General features: G+C 41.5%; 1 protein-coding gene across 1 annotated transcript in view; it reads right to left on the bottom strand.

Annotated features, from left to right (window-relative positions):
• The window catches only part of LOC111862086 (dachshund homolog 2), a 735,944-nt gene that overhangs the window by 679,738 nt on the left and 35,908 nt on the right, over positions 1-20,298 (bottom strand). Inside the window, exon 2 of the mRNA XM_033750542.1 lies at positions 3,035-3,157. The gene's annotated coding sequence lies outside the window, so the exon portion shown is untranslated. The remainder of the gene's footprint in view (positions 1-3,034; positions 3,158-20,298) is intronic.

The raw sequence follows: 20,298 nt of genomic DNA, 5'->3' as shown, positions 1-20,298 counted from the left end.
TGAACGAGCAAAGAAACAAATGAGGTAAAGACATACACTATACAATCTAGGTACTGACAGTCATTATGTAAATCACAAAAATATCTGGGTCACTCTAGGGGTTAGTTTCGGGTTTATTTTCGTATTTTCAAAATGTTTTTTTAGCTGGAAGTAATTTTAAGATTAGTTTTAGGAATTCATGATCTTCCCTTTCGTAAAAGTGTTAAAATCTATTACTGCTTTGTGCACGAATTTTCTACATAAGTTTCGATCAGAATTACTGGGTTTTTGGACGTTGTCCATCGTCCGGTATTCTAGAAGCTAGAAAACGTAACGTTTCAGAAACTCGATCTGTTTTCACCCTCAGATGAAAGGGGGGGGGGGAAGACAACTACCCAGAAGTGTCCCTTAGAAAGAGCTAACCTCAGTCATTGTAGTTCGTGAAGTGATATGCATGGGTTGGTTCACTTCTGCTTAGAGTTGCTGATCGTTATGAAGTTGAGGGCGATCACATGTACTTGTACTAAGTCAATGTACACTCAGACGGTTACAATTTTATATACACTTATTTGTACGAACCGTGAATTTTCGTAGAGACATTTTGGACGACCCTTAATGAATTACGATCATATTTTACGTACCAATACCAATAGTTCTTGTACTAGTACGTGGGTAGTTCGACACTCTGTATGTATGCCACTCATAATAATATGGCTTCATTACAGTCTCATGTCTACTGTGAGCCTATTCAGTGGAGAAATAAAGGGACTTTGATTCTTTTTTCAGCTGCGATGGTTAGAATTACGATTTTGAACGTCCCTTCGCATTACAAACGTTGTATTATAAAAATATATATATAGGATACGGATCACCAATCACTGAAAAAGTTGTTCAGAATGATCTGCAACTTTTGCATAATTACAGTACGGGAATGTTTATACATAAATTGATTTCTGTAAAGGGTTTAGGGTAGTCATTTGATATGGAGTTTAGAACTTCAAAAGGGGAGGGGATTCCAAGTATTCCGACTGCAACATTAGTTGCTGTATCAATGCCTCGCGTAGCCAGGCACAAAGCATGTTGATGGATGACAATATGGGTGTATTCGAGTCAGAACGCACACGGGGTGAGAGGCTGTCAAAGAATGATTTATGTCGTCCTGGTAGTTCCCCATTATTATTATTGTTATTATCATTCCATTCTTTACACTTCTTCTCAAATAATAAAATCTGTTCTCTACAGCTGACTGACTCTGCATATCATATACATTTCAATTTTTTACTTCATCATTTCCATAACTCTTTCCTTCCAAGCCACTGCATCTCTTCCAGGGAAAACAAAACAAAGCCCAGGCTCCTTAAATAAATCCTAATGTGTTGTATACCGTACGCTTATTTAAATTCTTTGCAGACTCCACGAAATCAATATACCATATTTACGCATGTATAGGCCGCACATTTTTTGCCAAAAATTCAAGAGGAAAACTGGGGTGCGGCTTATATTCGAAATCACACTTCATTAAAAAAAAATTATATTCATAATTAGTAATACAGGGTGTTCTACTCCTGAAATAATATTCCAAGAAAATTATTTTTTCTATAATTTGTCTGAAAATTGTGCTGCGGCCTATACACGCACGCGGCCTATACATGCGTAAATACGGTAAATACAGGAAGCTCGAAAAGTCGCACACATCAAACTAAAAGTTGTTATAAACTGTATTGCAGTTAATATAATTATATCTTCTACCGCTAGATGGTACTGTAGGAGTACTAACAACGAATAGAAATGCCATCTGTCGTGCATCGGTCATACGACGTCTGCAGTATAGCTTTGTTTATTGCGTGACAGACTTGTCGTCTTCAAGAACGACGAGCTTTCAGTGTGGAACGCTATTCCGCCAGTCGTTCTTATGCACGTCGTGTCGGTCCGTCTTATATTCGTAAGTTCTAGGCATGTCTCCAAGAAGTCTATTGATATCAAAATTAAATTTGGAATTTACAGTCCTTACTGACAGTCGTCAGGTTAGAAACTGAAGAAACTGAGGTGTGATATCTAATACATTTAATAAAACATTTCGAATACAGTAGACTTCTACTTAACCTGGGGAGGATTTTCCAGGTGCCTTGTTTACAAAACTCACAGTTGTGTTCAAGTCAAATGAACTTCACACAATTTTTTTAAATAATAACAATTATAAAACTAAAGTAGTTTCGTTTCGCGTTTGAATATATTGTCACGTATCCTGGTAACGCGATAAGTAATTAATGGGTTCCGGATTAGATTAATCGATTTATTGGATATTCGCCAGGCGGAACTACAATTAGTTGTAACCCAATCTTACTGTAATTATAACACTTCTTAACGACGGACAGTGATAAAGGTTATTCTAAAGGTTACTATAACTACACCACATAAAATAAAGACTTCATTTCTGACTTATTTTGACTTCTGTTTTTCTTCTGTTTTCTGTCCTATTCTGTCTCCTGGATTCTCATCTCCAGTAATCTCTAGTAATCTTCTAGTAATCCTCTTGAGGTAGCTCTTGGCGAACCGAATAGAGAACACAGAGTCGGACAGTTGATTTCTCTGTTCTCATGAAAACGTCCTTTCCGTTGCTGTGAGAACAAGGGTTACCTAGCCGTTGTAACGGAAACCTCTTTCTGTATGCGTTGCCGAGGCATCAATGTCTTCAATAGTTCCTCTGTTGTCGTGATTATTGAGACCTTCGCTATTAAGTAACCGAAGATCTATTGTTGACCGTGTTACACGGGGTTTTCCGGTTCCACATCTTAATGTTTGAGCAACCCGTCACAATATACTCGTACTTTGGAACTCGGAAAGATTTTGATTTTCATTTGTAATGTTTAGAAACGGCACAGAAACCAGGCTCATATTTCTACCAATGACATTCAAGTAAAATACATTTAAGAATGCATGCGTTGTCTTTATAAATCCCAATTAACAATTTACTTACATATTCCTTTTACTGATTATCCGGGGAAATTTTTCCCAGACACCCAAAATAATCGGGAGGCTACCTTATCTCGCTTACCTTGTCGTGGTGGTGGGGCTTGCGTGACTCTCTGACCTGATGAGCTATGCCGGCAGTAGTTTTCGTATTTGCGAGATGCTGGGTTCAAATCTCGTTGCGTACCTCTCTTTCCCCAGGCGAATACTGAAACAGTATCGGAAAGCTGATCACGGCCGTTTCCTTCAGTCTTATTTATATTTCATTTTCCACTAATCATCCCCGACGATATGCTCTGAACTATTCAAAGCGTCGTTAAATAAATATTTTCCTCCAGAAATTTATGTGAGAAGAAACATTCCTGTCAAAGAGAAGAACAGTTTAACCTCGACTGCTGACAAAATATGCAGGGTATTTCATAGCCAAATCGACTGGGTGGAATATGGGCCATGCAGAGCAGGATAAGATAATGTCACATACCACGTTGAAAACAATGATTCTCGTCCGATCACCGAAGGTAAGCAATTTTGGGCGGGTTAGTATTTGGATGGGTGACCGCTTGGGAAGACCACGTGCTGTTGATGTTTCTTTTAAGGAGCCGGGACAGTGCAGCCAGTATAGCGACTGGCTACGGGCTGGACGACCGAGAGGTCGGAGTTCGAGTCCCGGTGGGGGCAAGAATTTTTTCTTGTCCACGTCGTTAAGATTGGCTCTGGGATCCTTCGAACCTCCTTTCAAATAAGTACAGGGGCCTATTTCTACAGGGCTAAAGCGGCCGGGGCTTAAAGCTGACCATTTACCTCCAGCCAGAACCGAGGTCAAGAAAATTTGGATCTATATATCCACTCCCCCATACCCCATCATAGCATAGTGCTTAATTAAGCACAGGGACAGCTTTACTTCACCCTTTACATACATGGTAGAGAATGCAACTGTTCCACATGTTCTAGACAATCCGCTCACAGATGGCGGTAAGGTTATCAGCCTTCAGCACCGGCCGCACTTTAATTCCCAGGAATCTTCCTGGTAGTCATTTCTGTTAAAGGCTGAGTCGACCCCAGGGCCATAGTGCTCCTGGAAGGAATAGGTAATTTTAAAATGAAATCCCGTGACCTCATTTGGAATCGAACCCACGGCCTTCCGACTTGTAGCATAGTGCCTCAACCAACTATGCTACCACGTCTCCAATTATTATAGATAAGAATGTGAAATTTGACAAGGAGGTAAGTAGTAAATATATTTGTTTGTGACATTTATAAACACGGAAACTACCAAAGGACTGAGCTTATTTCCGACAAATTTCCCCTGGGCGGTGTAGGAACTGAAAGGAGAAACATGGACCTATGACTATGTAAGTTTCAATGTATCATTATTTACGAATAATTTATCTTAACCTTGCTACACAGAAGTAAAAGTTTAAAGGAAAGTAGAAGTCATAAGTTATCAGGACTTCTGGTTACACCTTCTTTCATGACGTCGGAAAGCTGTCCCTTTCAGACAGCGCCCTGCTTTCGTTTGTGGTAACACAAGTGGCCAGTTCACGTCATCGCATATGTAAAATAGGAGGGGAGAGCGGTTCGAAGTAAGGGGAACTAGGCCTGTTGATAAATAATAAGAGAGAATCGACAAGAGAGATAGAGGCACACATTTGACTTGTCGCAGGATTTTCTAGCACAGTCACTGTGAAGTGAAGGAATAAGTGCATCAATCATCCCCCATACATGTCACCACTATCCCCCTTCCTCGCCGCCACCACCCTCTGAAACCATCAGCAACAACCAACCCTTCATCATTTCCATCCAAAAATCCTGTATTCTTAGGACGGTTCCGTTTTCTTTACATCACACGAACCTCGCAAAGATGTTACTAATCGCTTCTTGCTGATATGTTGTGTGTATGTTATCAATGCATCCTGTAAAATAAATCCAACTGCAAAGTTGCCATAATCAACGGAGGATTACCACAAGTTAAATGCAATTTATTCCGTCATTCGAAACGTGGCAAAATATGCGTTAGTCATTTCACTAATCCTAATCAAGTCAGAATTAATCTAGTTCATCACAACTTATTTACTCTAGATGGTCGGAAATGTAAGTAAGTAAGTAAGTAAGGCTATCCCTGTAACAGACCGTGAAGGCCCACAGAGTTGTGAGACGTTGAGAGCCCCACATTATCTAGACAATCGGCTCAAAGATGGCGGTAAGGTTGTCAGCCTTACGTGTCGGCCGCGCTTTACTCCCCAGGAAGATTCCTGGTACCCATTTCTGTTAGAGGCTGAGTCGGCCCTAAGGCCAAAGTGGGCTGGAAGGATTAGATAAACTGAAAATAATCCAATGACCTTATCGGGATTTGATCCCGCGATCTTACGGATTGTAGCACAGTGACTCAACCAACTACGCTACCGCGTGCATCTGGTCGGAAATGTACCGCGCAAATTGATTCAAATGGTAATGCTTCTGACTTATGTTCGGGAGATGATTGGTTCGTAGTTTACCTAACACCGACTGTCCTTACTGGGTCTTCCGTTTCTCCTTTCACTGCATCTGTCTGTGGCTCTACAGCCCTTATGGGCCTTGGACGCTTTTCAGTTTCTTAATCTATACACAGTAGGCAGGACTCCTTGGATGGGGATCAGCCCGTCGCAAGGCTGCTACCTACGCACAGAATAACACAAACTCAGAATAAACGCAAACAGATATCCATGTCTGGAGTTCACCTACGATATCAGTGTTCGAGCGGTCGAAGACGGCTCACGCCTCAGACCGCGCGGCCTCCCTGATCGGCTGGTTTCTCTCACTGACTCCAGGCAAATGTACTCTAACCAAAGCTATGTCTGCTTCCTTCCATATGCTTCCCAATCCATTATTCAGGCAATTATTCGGCGATTAAAAATCTGAAGTATTACGGAAGTCGTTAAAACAAACTACAAATAATTAGAATTTCAGTAGATTTTAATCTGTCCAAGCATTCTGTCATGTGTTAGTGATTTAGACACAGGGTTTGAATTAAATATAGAATTTATTGAACGCTTATTACTCGTAACTACGAAAAATCAGAACAAATTTGTCGTTCCGCACACTCTACAAATAACTAAAAGCCACAATAAGTCTTACGAGTCTGCTGTGTTTTCACACGGTCGTTGCTTGGTAGCGGCTTTGATAATCGAAATCCCTCTTCACACTCCATTAGCAAAAATTAATGTTCTCTTCTGATGGGTAGAATAATTTATACAAAACGCAATAAAGGCAGAGCTATATCTCAGAAGGCGAAATATTCAGAGGAGGATCCAAACATTCCAGATGACAGCCAAAATTACATTCGTCACAGAGAAGCAGACGGTCTCCAGGATCACATTCACCCCAAACTTCACAACACAATAGGCCCTGCCTCAATGATTTCACAGGGACTCTCCTGATAAGTTGTCCTTCCAGATGGTGTCGAACAAGTGTGAAATTAAACATCTGTCGATCAACTGGACAAGTATCGGTGTGCCTTGACCATTCCTGGAGACAGGACACACAGATATTACGGTTAGAAGTGGCTGTTGTGCCAACATCCTGTGTGTTAAGACTGTGTAAGCAAAGGGAAAAATGAGGCACTCCGCTGATTGGCCATCGTAACTGCTGCCTGACAAATAAACGGCAGCTCTAGACGTTGCTGCTCCACTGTCACTCAAACCGGTGCTCGGGACGAGAGGAAGCGAGAACTTCCCCTGATCTCTCTTATGTCTCGAACAAATTGACCTCAGAAGAGTTCCTATTCCGTTCAACCCTAGAATATTTAGGTGACGTGTCTCCAGTTACTTTCCTTCTCCTTCATCAGCGCTATCATCCTCTGGCTGTGATTCCCGGCCCCTGTCACCATTACCCACAATTCGCTCCATTTTTGCAGAAGGTGTGTGTAGAGGGCAATCAGTATCACTGCTGTTGCTGCTGCTTTCAGAGTTTCTGCTCGTCTTGTTTGGTGCAATAGGCTCTCATTACTGTCACTATTGCTGGCAGAAAGCAGATCTCTATTTCCAGTCACATCGCGCATAGTATCATCTCCCAAATTTTAACCTACTATCGCGAAGTTTTTTTTTTCTAATCTTGGAGAAACTTTTCATAATCTTCTTTGAGATAGAAATACGGCAAGCCTCCATCTGACACGAGTTGTTGCCTGTTTGTGACTAGGGACAGGGTTTGGAATTAATACTGAATTTATTCATTGCTTATTACTCGCAACTGAAAACATTTACAGGACTTTCATTGTTATACACATTCTAAAAATAACGACAAGATATTCCAAGTCTTCTCAGTCTGCTGTGTCTTGACTTGGTCGTTGTTTGGTAGCAGTTTCTAACAATGAAAATCACTTTTGCTGCTTCCGTGTTCAATGGCTCCTGTCCTCGCTGGCTGACGACTGTTTACTAACCGCCGACTGCTGATTGCTGAATCCGCCCCCTACAAGTAGGGGCCTAAATATGTATTATATGCAAACTGAAAATAATACTGTAGCATTGGTGAAATCCGGTCGCGGGAGGACTAGCGGAACCGGTCTCGTCTTCTCTGTCGGTTTATTGACAACGAAAAGGTTGACGTCGTTTCAGAGACACAGAGAAAAAGAAAAGTTCAGTGACATCAGGGACCCATAATTACAAATTACTTTACACGTTTCAATCACCCACTAGTTCGGCGCTACGTGAAATCTGTAGTTGAGAGAGCGTCTTAGAATTAAGAAAGGAAAAGAGGAGAAATTATCCCTTCCAAAATTGGCTTCTATGCTTTCAGTTTTCTTGTAACATTAGGCTATACAAAACAGCAGACATTTCTGGCATCAGTGTTGTGTTTGAGCAGAACGGAGACCAGGAGGTTGGCAGTGGTATATGAAACCTGGGTACTCTCCTAGGCGGCATTATTCCCAATCGCATATTAATCACATTGGCAGACAGACTTGGGTCGGGCTGCTTCTGGCAATATCTGCCCTACACCATACAAATTCAACCTGTCACTTCAACTTCTTTGATTAATGGCTACCAGAGAATATTATGATTTTATACTGGGAAAAAGAAAAATTCTTGCCTCCTTCCACAAATCCCTTCTCTTCGATCCACCCCTTTTTCCCACCCTCTATCATGTTCTTCTTCCTCCTTCATCCCCTAGTTATCACACTATGACATGAGATGTGGTGGAGACAGATGGAAGGGTGTTTTTCTGCATTCTTTGAGCAGCAAAATGTAGCCTTAAGCCGTAACAAATTAGTGTTACGCGAAATAGTATCTTATATTTGTATGTGGTTCTTAGTGGCTTTCTACAAATTTGTGATGGCATTTCTTTCATTTAAAATTATTTGTACTTTATATTCTTCCTAGTGATGTCACAAGGTCCTTCTGACTATTGAAGTCAGTCACTTGAGATGGCTGTAATAGACATTGCTCCCAGTTACACAGGCCTATTAAGTTGTTGGGCTACAACGTTTCCAGCTACATCAAATGTTGCGTTGAACACTACCCAGTCACATTCTTGGCTGCCATTAGAACTTCCTTTGGTTACATCAAATTGGTATATTGAACACTGCTTCTAATAAACATGGAAGGAAATACTGTGTTTAAAAGTGTACACAGTTAAAAGTGGTACTTTTACTTTAAATTTCGTCATAAAATTTAAAGTTGAACATGCACTCATTTAATTGAACACTAGGCTAAGAAGACAAATGGGGGAGTGGAGGTATAGTTCAACCATTCTTGACCTCGACACTCTCACAGTGGGGGGTGGAGTCCAGCTGGGTCCACTCGGCACGTCGGCCACTGACTGGCCTCTTGCACCTGCCCCCGGGTGATTATGATGATGGAGAATTTGGTGGAATGAAGATTGGCAGGGGAAACCGAAGTATTCGGAGAAAACCTCACCCAGCGACACTTTGTCCACCACAAATCCCACTTGACAAGACCCGGGCTCGAACTCGGGCCGCCGCGATGGGAAGCCAGCGACTAACCGCTTGAGCTATGGCGCGGCCTTTGACCTGGACACTAGATGGAGGTGAGTGGGTAGCTTCACGTTTATCCCCAGGGAAAAAGTCCCCGGTACGCATTGTACAGGAGGCTGGGTCGACTCCTTAGGAAGGTATGGAAGATTACGATCAATTTATTATATCGTTTTTCGGTTGAAATTCAAAGTGAAAACCTCCCATGTTGGGTCTGTATTTTGTGTTTAGTTCCAAAACAGATTTTTTTATACTCGTACTTCCTGTACCTAAGTAAAAATCAGAATAATCCACAAAACAAAAATGCTTCTGTCGGAATGAAAGTTCTCACGGCGATAGTTACAAAGAGTTCTATCTTCTGGCATATAATGCCGTGTAGTCCATTAAAAGTCAACCGATGTTTCGGAGGAACATTTCGTTTATATCTTCAGGGTCGAATAAAAGGCCAAGAAATAATACAGCCTGAAGCAGGCAGGACATGTTGGAAGTTCACTTCCAACAGAATACACAGCATTATATTCCAGAAGACAGAAATCTTAAAAATTTATAACATGTAAAAGAAACCTTTTAGTAGCGTTGTGACTAGTGCCTGTGATTAGCAGAGACACGGTTTGACTATCAGTAAATGCATTCGTCATGACTTCACGAAAATTTCTTCTTGCTATATATTCCCTTTTTTCTCGTACTGCGTAATATAAAGAGAGTAAGCTTCTAAACCAACTTATGCTTTATAACAGAATTTTCTCTGAAGCAGTCCATATCATAGTAATCTATCAGCGTTGTGTCCCACGATTTACCAGTAATATTACAAATCGTTTATTTTAATGGTCGCCTCTCATCGAACCGCGCACTATTTTCTTGCAAATAATGCACCATAATTCCTCTCCAACAATGGGCACTATATATCTCTCATAATCATCTTAATAATATCCGATAGTTGTTTGTAAAATGTTTCGTATAGTTTGCACATCATTATATCATTATGTTGGGGCACAGGNACTGCTCTCTGCATTCACAAGCCATTCACCTGCTCTGAAGATGGAGGCGATACGTTCTTCCGAAACGTCAGCCAAAACGAAGAATACACGGCGCCAAAACCCAGAAGACGATTTTCTTCAACGTTAATTTTCCTTCAGAATATCAACATCTTTAATATCTGACATATGAAGATGACCAGGAAATACATAATCACAGTGAAAGTGTTAATACCAGCAGCAATATCCATTGTTACTCTGTCGGATTTGGACGTTAACAAATTTAAGCCCATATCATAAACTGTCACGTTTTGTTCAGATTTATATAAAAAATGTGTGTAAATATGAAATATTTTTTTCATCTTGAAACCTGCACAGAGTTTTAATAACATACACATAAGCAAGTGACAGATCAGGTTACTAATTACACAACTGTCTGGTCAACGGATAACTATATTCTGTCACGTGTATGAGTGACTCTCGACGGGGTTTTGGATTGGATATTGGATTTATTTACCACTTATAAATTCACGACTAGTGACTACGCTTTACACATCACTGTCACACACAGACTAGTGTTCTCAGTCGTATACTGTTCCCACTAGCCGTTTCCTGGCAAAGGATTTTAACACAGTAACTATAATAGTCTCATTGAATTACTCCAAATATCACTGTAACTACAGTGAAGTCTTCTCTGTATTTATTAGACATTTCCTGGTAATGATTTTAGCAGTGGAGTTTCTTCCAATTCTGTGCTAAGTCTTCTCTTCATAGAGTCACTAACAACTGACTAAGCTCAAAGTCGAAGTCAGAATTAAAGTTACTTTACTACTAGTGGTTTACCGCCAAACGGTTCGTCTTGGCGCCATCTTCAACCGAGACTGTGAATTTTCTCTGAGAAAGAAAAGAGCCAGTAAGATTTATTTGACTGCTCGGTAAAAATTTCAATTTCGTTAATTTATATAGCCATGTTTAATCAAAGAATTTTTTCCAAAATCCAAGAATACAGCAGCCGTAGACGTGTTATTATTGAAATTTAAGGTAACATGGTCCACAAGAATCATACACTGCGGTGTCGTGCTGTGACGGGCACGGATCCAAACTAGCTTGTATTAAGCAGGCCTCTTTCTTCAATGTGCTTCTGGAAAATTTTCAGTAAAACTTTCTCAGTAGCTAGCCTGTTGTAGACAAGAGGCTAATCGGACATAAACTCTGAGGGAATTTTGGGTCTTTACCGACTTTCGGCAACGTTATAAGTTTGCTTCTTTCCAGGGATTTTGAAAATGGGACAACAGAAGGCAGTGATTAAATAAATGTGTCAGATGTACCAGTGGTTTTCTTGGAAGATTCCTAAGGCATTCGCTTGGAATACCATCAAATCCACAAGCCTTATTCAATTTCATTTTTTTTATTAATTTATGTATGTCAAAGGGTTATACTTCTCCCAGTCTGGTGTTGTCTACAGAAGCGAGCAGAGATTGGACTTTGGTCTTCACCTGTCGCTTACGGTTTTCGTCACACAGTTATGACTAAACTCTAAACTATGTCTCCCTTATAACCCCTAGACACGGACCACGTAGAAAACACAGCTCTTCTAGCATTGCTCTAATCATCTCCATGTGAAAGTGCCTGTCCGCGAAGAGGTCACGCAGAAACGGCCGCGTATATTTTCTTATTAAAAATTTGTTGCCTAGCAGTGAAAGTTATTTTGTTTGCCTGTTTCGAAGTCGTTACCCAGCAACGGCTCTACATGCTACAATATCTTTCAACTAACCAAACAGCCAACTACGTACCTAAGTTCCTTATTAAGCACTTTTAACTAATTATATATTTAATTTCAACGGATTGCACGGGGTTATATTTAAGGAGATAAAACTCTTCAAACTATCATTTGTTTTAGAAATGTTTTGTTTTCTATTCTACTATTTAAAAACATAAATATTAAATTATAGGAAATGTTAATTATATATGTTGGTTTAATGGTTGTGAAACTTGGTCTCACAAATTATGGACGAAACGTAGTTTTTGATATCACATTAACTTGGTGACTTACTTAGCTAAATAAACAGTTAACTAACCGCATGCAATAGAGTTATTCTTCAGAGGCAAACAGCTACTAATTATGAGACTGTATGTAGCTGCTCGTTACTTCCTGTTCTCATGTTCGAATATTCTGCTTAGCTCTCAGTTCTATTACATCCTAAAACTATGTTCTACCCTTAATTTGTGAGACCAAGTTTCAGAACCATTAAATCAATAGCCATGACTACAATTTGTATACTTCAATATTTATGTTTATAAACAGGAGACTGGAAAACAAATTATTTCCGAAAAGAATAATAGCAAAGTCTCCATTTAACCTAGTTCTAGTTTAAAGAGTTCTGTTTCCTAGAATATAACGCCGTGCAGTCCGCTGAAAGTCAACAGACGTTTCGGAGGGATATGTCACCTCTATCTTCAGGGTAGAAAAATAAGCCTAGCAAGAAACCAGCGGGACAGCAGGTGGCTCCTTGTTCTTCATATTTTTCGACACTAAAGATGGAGATGTGTGCCTCCGAAACATCGGTTTCCTTTCAATGAATTGCACGGCGTTACATCACAGGAGATAGAAAGAACTCTTTATTACTACTACTGTGTGAAGACAGTTATGAATGAGCAGGCTCCTTTTTTTTTTTCAACAGACGGACGGAGGAAGGAAGGGATTTCACGTACTGTATTCGGAGAAGCGTAGACATGTACCGTGTTGTGAACGCTAACCCTTCCTTCATACAGTCAATTACCCGCGCTGTGTACTTAATTCCCTTACAGACCATCATGAGTAGAGGTAACTTCCCCCCCCCCTTCCAATTCACATATACATATAACAAAGTTTACACAAAACTTATCACTTTACACAGAACTTGTTCTGGCAACAGCAACAGTGACGTAAGATGCCCTGTGTTTCACGTGACCAGTCACCGGTGGTCGGGAGCCCTTCTCCATACAAGTTAATAACACTAAGCTCAGAAGGTGATATTTACTTAACAAGGTAGGAAATATATACATAGCGTAAACACCGTAACATATTCACTGTTTTATACCTTCTAAATTACCATTTCTTTAATGTCAGGAATTATTGACCTCTTCACTAGTTGGAGGTAAGTGGTCAACTCAACGCTCCGGCCGCTTTACCCACAGAGAAATAGCCCTCGGTACCCACTGTATAGGAGGTTGGGTGGACCCCAGAGCCAGTCTGGACGACGTGGAGAAAAGAAAGTTCTTGACCCTACCGGAGCTCGGAACTCCGACTGATGGGTCGTCCAGCCCGTAGCCAGTCACTATACCGACTGCGTTATCCCGACTCCCAAATTTGAAGCAAAAGTATTATTAATACATTAATTTTAGAGAGATTCAATTTTATAAAATTAAATAAAAATTCGTGTCTACGTATTTTCGAGTTCTTCATACGCATAGATTGACAGACGGGCAGATGAAGGGATTCAATACACGTTTCCCAGGTGAGAAAATACACCTAACAGGCGGTGAGAATCATGATAGGTACAAATTTTCTTCCACAATTATCAGCGGAAATATATTCTCGAATGCAGTACATGTATCTTCGAAATACAGTCAATTCTCCGCTATCCGACATGTAATAAAATAGGAGCATGCCGGTTATTTCAATTTGCCGATTTTACGTAGAAAACTATATAAAACTTCAATATAACATCCAAACAACATTTTCTCGCTCTAATTCTTGGTTGGGAGTCCTCTTAGGCGACGTATCGGATTGATGAGCGAAAGGACTCTGCTACATATTCTGCAGTGTTACTGTCACAGAGTCAGCGTGCTTCTGACGCAATGACATCTGTGTCAGGGAAGGACCACATTTTCGAATATCTGTTTTCTGCATCCCGTAAATTAAACCAGCAGCTACATATTCCTTGCTTCGTTAATGTTTAAGACTTCTGTAACGTAGACATTTATCATCAATTTGTACGTTTATGATTAAATTCACGACTTTTAGACGTATATACTTTTTATCAATCAAATCANCTCCCACCATTAATGTAACCACGCAAGAATATTTCTACAAGGAAAAGACAAAGGCCATGAATATCATGAAAGCAACCAATGCAAATGTAGATTCATTCATTTTTCTCTCTCTATGGCTCTGCAGACCTTTGAACCTTTAACCTCTTTCTCAGTTTCTTCAGCCTATACACACTCGGCAGGGCTCCTTGAACGGAAAATCAGCCCGTCTCAAGACCGCTACGTGCACAGAGAACAAAACAAACACAGATTAAATGCACATAGACAACCATACATCGAGTGGGATACGAACCCACGACTCCAATGTTCGAGCTGACGAAGATGGTTCGTGCCTTAGACCACGCGGCCACTGTTATCTGCCCCATGTTATTCATGCCGCGGTAAATTTGTGTTCATTCTAATATTTTTAATTCATCTATATATATATGCAGAGAGATCCAATCCTTACTGAAGGGCTGAGGCCACAGTATACATATAATTTAGAGCCACGATCAGTGGGTAGAGCGTTTGCAAGTTTTGGTCTACCTCACAAGTTGCACGGCTGAAATATCGTGATCAGTTTGTTTGTCTGTTTCGAGGTGATGGCTGCGACTGAACCATGAATCATTATACCACAGTATTCATTGTGCCTGTCTGCCTTCCTCTAATCACCACTATTAACATCAGAGGCATTGTCATTATCATCTTCACCACACCAGCGCCAACTCAAGCGGAAAATCTTTCTAAAGACAATTAACTTCAGTACTTTCAGGTGACGCCAGGGTGATCGAGGGCAAACAGCATTCAATAGCTATGCCTGCATACTAACTAACAAACTAGACCGCGCCATACCTCAGGCGGTTACTCGTTGGCTTTTCACCGCGGCGGCCCGGGTTCCAGCCCGGGGTCTGGTAATGTGGGATTTATGGTGGACAAAGTGGCACTGGAGCAGTTTTTCTCGGAGTATTTCGGTTTCGCCTGATAATCTTCATTCCACCAGTTTCTCCACAATCACCATCATCTATCATCTGGGGCTGGCACATTACGCCAATACTGGCCGCAGTACCAAGCAGACTCGGTCTCACCCCAATAAGAATAATAATAAAAAGAAACTAACAAACATTACACAGTCCAGTCATATCTTACGGTAGAAATTATAATTAAAAGAAATATTATTCAAGAAAATCGGTTTGAGGTAAGCCTATATTTTATCTCTGTCCCCAAAATATCGATTAATTGACAATCATATCATATATAATGCGATTATTAACGGTTTCAAGCCAATGTAACTGTAACGCCAGAATCACCTACACTGTTGTCAACACGAATTTCAAGCATGGCTTCTGTTGACAGATTTTCAGCTTATAATTAATAATAAAGGCATTATTCAATTAAGTTTAACGTACATAGTAAGTCTAAAAACATAAAAATTAAAATATATACAAAGCTATAATTTTGCCTGTGGTTCTGTATGGGGGAGAAATTTTGTCTCTGACTTTAAGAGAGGAATATAGACTGAGGGTGTTTGAGAACAGGGTGTTGAGGAAAAATATGGACAGAAGTGAGAAGTTTGGAGAAAACTGCATAATGAGGAGCTTCATAACCCGTACTCCTCTCCAAGTAGAATTAGAATGATCAACTGTAGGAGGGTGAGAAGGCTGGGACATGTAGCACGAATGGGGGAGAAGAATAATGCATATAGAATATTGGTTGGAAAGCCAGAAGGAAAGAGGCCAGTAGGAAGACCAAGATGTAAGTATGTGGACAATATTAAAATGGATCCTAGAGAAATTGGATAGTATGGGTTGGATTGATGTCGCTCAGGAACGGGCCCAGTGGAGGGCTCCTGTGAACACGGTAATGAATCTTTGGGTTCCATAAAATGCTGGGAACTTCTTGAGTAGCTATACAATTTACGGCTTCTGAAGAAGGGCTCATCTCCATGGGTGAGTATAGTAAGTAACGTGATGTAAAACAAACAACTAACTAATCAACTCCGAATTACGATAACGGGATTCCTAGATGGACCTTATGTCGCTGTTGCTCTTCGCTCTACATCTGCGTGCTATATGACGCCCGGTATATGTCCAGCCCTCAATAACACCTCTCCTCATCGCGAGTGAACACACACGTGGGCTAGGCAATCTCGGCATCCTTCCGCCGCCCGGGGGCGGACTGGTTGCACTATCGCACTCCTGAACCATACACTGATAGTTGCCGAGATTAATCGGTTCTTTTGCTAATATTTTATCTACTTAAAAGACGAAATAATTCTTAATCGTTTCCAAGATACAAACTTGTCTTTTCTGCCATGAATATCAGTGAAGTACCTTAGGGTATCTACCATGTTGAGTAATATATGACTAAGGTTTACATGATTTTCCTCAGTCCCTCTATTCTAATGCCGAAACTAGATTTAGCTAGGACCCTTTCCCTCCAAACACTTTCGAATTCATCATTCAACAACGAATCACCCTGTAACAGGCCGTGAAGGCCCATAGGGTTGTGAGGTGTCGGGGCTCCCACATTTTCTCTAGGCAGTCGACACACAGATGGCTGTGTTTGTCAGCCTTACGGGCCGGCCGCCATTTGCCTCCCAGGAACATTCCTTATATTCATTTCTATTAGAGGCTGAGTTGACCCCAGGGTCATAGTTAGGCTGAAAGGATTAGGTAAACTGAAGATGTCCACCCATCGGTACTCGAACCTGCGACCTTCCGGCTTGTAATACAGTGCCTCAACCAACTACAATAACGTGTGACACCCTCCCAGAATATATGAAGCTTTAATTACATTATTTCTAAACCACGTGAAGTTATTCTTTTACTAATATTTTTATGAGTGATTTTGGTACAAGAGTGTCAAGAAAATCGAACAGTAAATTGTGATGCCAGTCCGTCTCTGTTTTGCAGCCAAGGAGCAAACGATTACACGTATGAGATTGTTGTAATAAGCCGGCCTCTTCATAACGGTCAACACAGTGCAGATTGTGTGATATTTCAAGCAAAATGCACCGCGTGTTGACACTGCTGATGTGCAGTCTGATGACTACAGGAAGGTTGACATTGCAGGGAACCCTGGAGGCGAGATAAGTGTGAGGGGTTGAGTGGTACCTTATTTGTCGGACCTTACATTACCCTTGCCGCAGTGTAACTATACATATTTCAGTCTTTAGATGCACAAGTAGAGGAGTCAGGACCTTGAAAAGTAAGAGGAAGAAAGGGCCGCCCCGTAGCTCAAACGGTTAGTCGCTGGCTTCCCACCGCGGCGGCCCGGGCTCGATCCCGGGTCTGGTCAAGTAGGATTTGTGGTGGACAATGTGGCGCTGGGGCGGGTTTTCTCCGAGTACTTCGGTTTCCCCTTCCAATCTTCTTTCTACCAATTCTCCATCATCATAATCACCCGGGGCAGGTACATTAGGCCAATCAGTGACCGCCGTGCCGAGTGGACCCAGCTGGACTCCACCCCCCACTAAGCCAATTAAAAAAAGAGGAAGAAAGATGAGGAAGGAAAAGAAACAGAAGATGATGAAGGAAAGGGAACCAAATGAAGAAGATGGCTGATCTCAACTGTTCGTAGCTCCATAGCAGTAGTGAACTGTACACAGGTTCCACAGAATACTCATGACAGATAATTACTTCATGAATAAATTCCACATGTATTTATTTAAATAGCACATATAAAGCTCAGTCGGTATAGGGACGGGCTACGGGCTGGACGGTCGGGGTTCAATCGCCAGCATGAACAAGAATATTGTCTCTACTCCACAATATCTAGATAAGGATCTGAGGTCCATCCAGCCTCCTATCCAATTGGTACAGGGGACATTTTCTTCGGGGGTAAAGAGGCCGGGACGTGAACCTAACTACTATCCTCCATTTAATGCCAAGCTTAAGAATGGTGGAGCTATACTTCCACTCACAAACACGTCTTCATCGAGTGGTGTTTAATTGACTAAGCACAAGGAAAATTTTACTGTTACCTTTTTCATCTTCATATATGTCCTTAAGGCTTAAGCGTCGGGTTAGGTAAAGACGTCTGTGGCCTCATATCTTCTTCTTGCTCAAGAGCATGTAACTCAATCTGCGCATTTGCATGGACAATTTCGGCCTGCATTACATTATATAAGGGTCCCGTGCCATCTGGTTACATTTGGTTCAGGTCTGGCGGTTAAGGTGGGCTAGGTTAGATGATAGGGTTACGTCAGGCCAGTGTCACGTGAAGTTAGTCACAGGGCATTTCATTTTAAGAGTCATATCTCCTGGGATATAAAGCCGGGTATTCCTCTGAAAATCTTTTAGCTCTGTCTGCTTCATGCTAGTTTCTTGCTTGGCTTACTTTTCGGCCCTGAAGATTTAGGCGACGTGTTCTTCCGAAATTTTGGTCGACTTTCAGCGGAAGATAGAACCACCACTATGAAAACGAGAGATCCTGCATGCATTTCATTTGATTTAGGATGTCCCAGATCATGTGTTTGTGCCAATATGTGACCGTCATTGTCCTCCGAACATTTGCCATCGTTGTCAATGGTAACTTAGGAGTTTTATTCCCACATCGATCCAGCCTCTCAGATTTATTCTCAAATATATATACTAAAACATTCTTCGACGCCGAAGCGTCGGCATCTGTAAAGACGTCTTTCTCGTGGTGTTATCATTATCCCTTCCTTTGGTGCATTGTCATGTGTCTGAATCTTTGCATCGTCTTGTGTCATTGTTGGTCCTTCAGGTTGGGGGTTGGGCATGAGGCTGACAACCTCATCCTGTAAAATGAATTTTGTTCAGAAACCTAACAACCAGCCTACAGTGACATGCGTGGGTCCATTCCTACGGCAGCACGCATTGGCTGTTGAGACTGGTTGTAGAGGAGGCCAAGGCTCACCCAGGGCTGTAGCGCCGAGTGGTAGGTAGGTATGAGTCTCATTGTTACTCCAACAAATGGGGCTGAATTACAACTGATTGTGTAAGGGACTGGTATGATTCTGTCAGTTTACATTAAGCTTTGTTGGAGTGAAATTGCGTTTAATTTTGTCCCGGTTGTTGATGTCACAGGCGCATGAGAGTACGCCAGGTTGTCAACACCACAACTGCTGCTTTATGCAGCATTGTTGTCGCTATGGCCCAGACTTCGACGTCGTTTCAGGAACGTGCTTATGATTTCAGAACGATGTTGTTCTGGCGATTCGAAATCGATGCGAAATTAATACTAATTTTATCATTTTCCTGTTGCGTCATCATCCCTTGGTTAGAATATTCAGTACATTTCTTTCTGAAACACCTCACACATACGAGTATGTGTATTTGTATGATAATATGGAGAAAATATTTCATATTTTATAAAGTCATTGGAAATTTGTTTACATCAACTTATCTTATGTTCAAGAAATTATATGTTGTTAAATGTAAAGTACCGGTCACGATAGCCCAGCGGTCTAAGGCATGTTCTGTTTTCACTCACTCGAAAGCCGGGATCGTGGGTTCGAATCTCACTCAGAGCATGGATGTGTGCAGAACACCCCCACCCCCGCCAGCGGTGACGTAACATCTTCGGAGCGCTGCCGCTGCTACGGTAATAGGCCAGTCAAAACACCGTCCCCTTCCCCGCGGTGACGTAACAGCACTTCCCACTGTGACGTAACAAGGGGACACCGCTGTAACGTGAGGCAACAGGGAAGTGTGTATGTGCATTTTTCTGTGTTTGTGTACAGGTAGATGCCTTGCGACGAGCTGATCACCAGCCCAAGGAGTCCTACCGAATGTCTGAAAGATCTAGTAAACAGAAGTGAAACGGAGAGTTTAATTGAGGTAGGGAAAGGCCAAAAGTGGGGCTGTAGCACCAAAGAAAAAAGAGATAAAGTTCTCAGTGTGCTTAATTAATTAATTAATTAATTAAGCACTGCACCATGAAGATGTATTGGGGAATGGAAGTATATCTCCATGTATAACTTCTTAACCTCGGCACTAGGTGGAGTTGTGGTCAGCACTACACGCCCGTCTCAATCTTCCGGGGACAGAGCCCCCGGTACCCACTGAACAGCAGAATGGGTGGGCGCCAGAGCCGGTCTGGACGCTGTGGAGGACAGAAAATATCTCGCTCCTGTCAAGGATCGAACCAGAACTCCACGCTAACCAGTTCGTAGTCAGTCGCTACACCGACTGATTTATAATTAGAGAAGGGATGGAACTAAATAATGCATTCGGTCTTGAGTTTAATTAACATTAATTAGAATAAATGTATTCTCTTATCAAGTCTAGCAAATTGTTGTTGTGATTCGGAGACTCAGTCTGCGTATATTTTGCATGCTGGTTATCAGTCTAGCAGCAGGTCTCGCACAATACTTTATTATGCACAACATGGGCCGGATAAAACCGTTTCTTCGCTTTCCAATATCTTCCTATCACT

Source organism: Cryptotermes secundus, unplaced genomic scaffold, assembly GCF_002891405.2.
Source record: "Cryptotermes secundus unplaced genomic scaffold, Csec_1.0 scaffold400, whole genome shotgun sequence".
Lineage (NCBI taxonomy): Eukaryota > Metazoa > Arthropoda > Insecta > Blattodea > Kalotermitidae > Cryptotermes > Cryptotermes secundus.
This window is presented reverse-complemented; position numbering and strand designations above follow the sequence as displayed.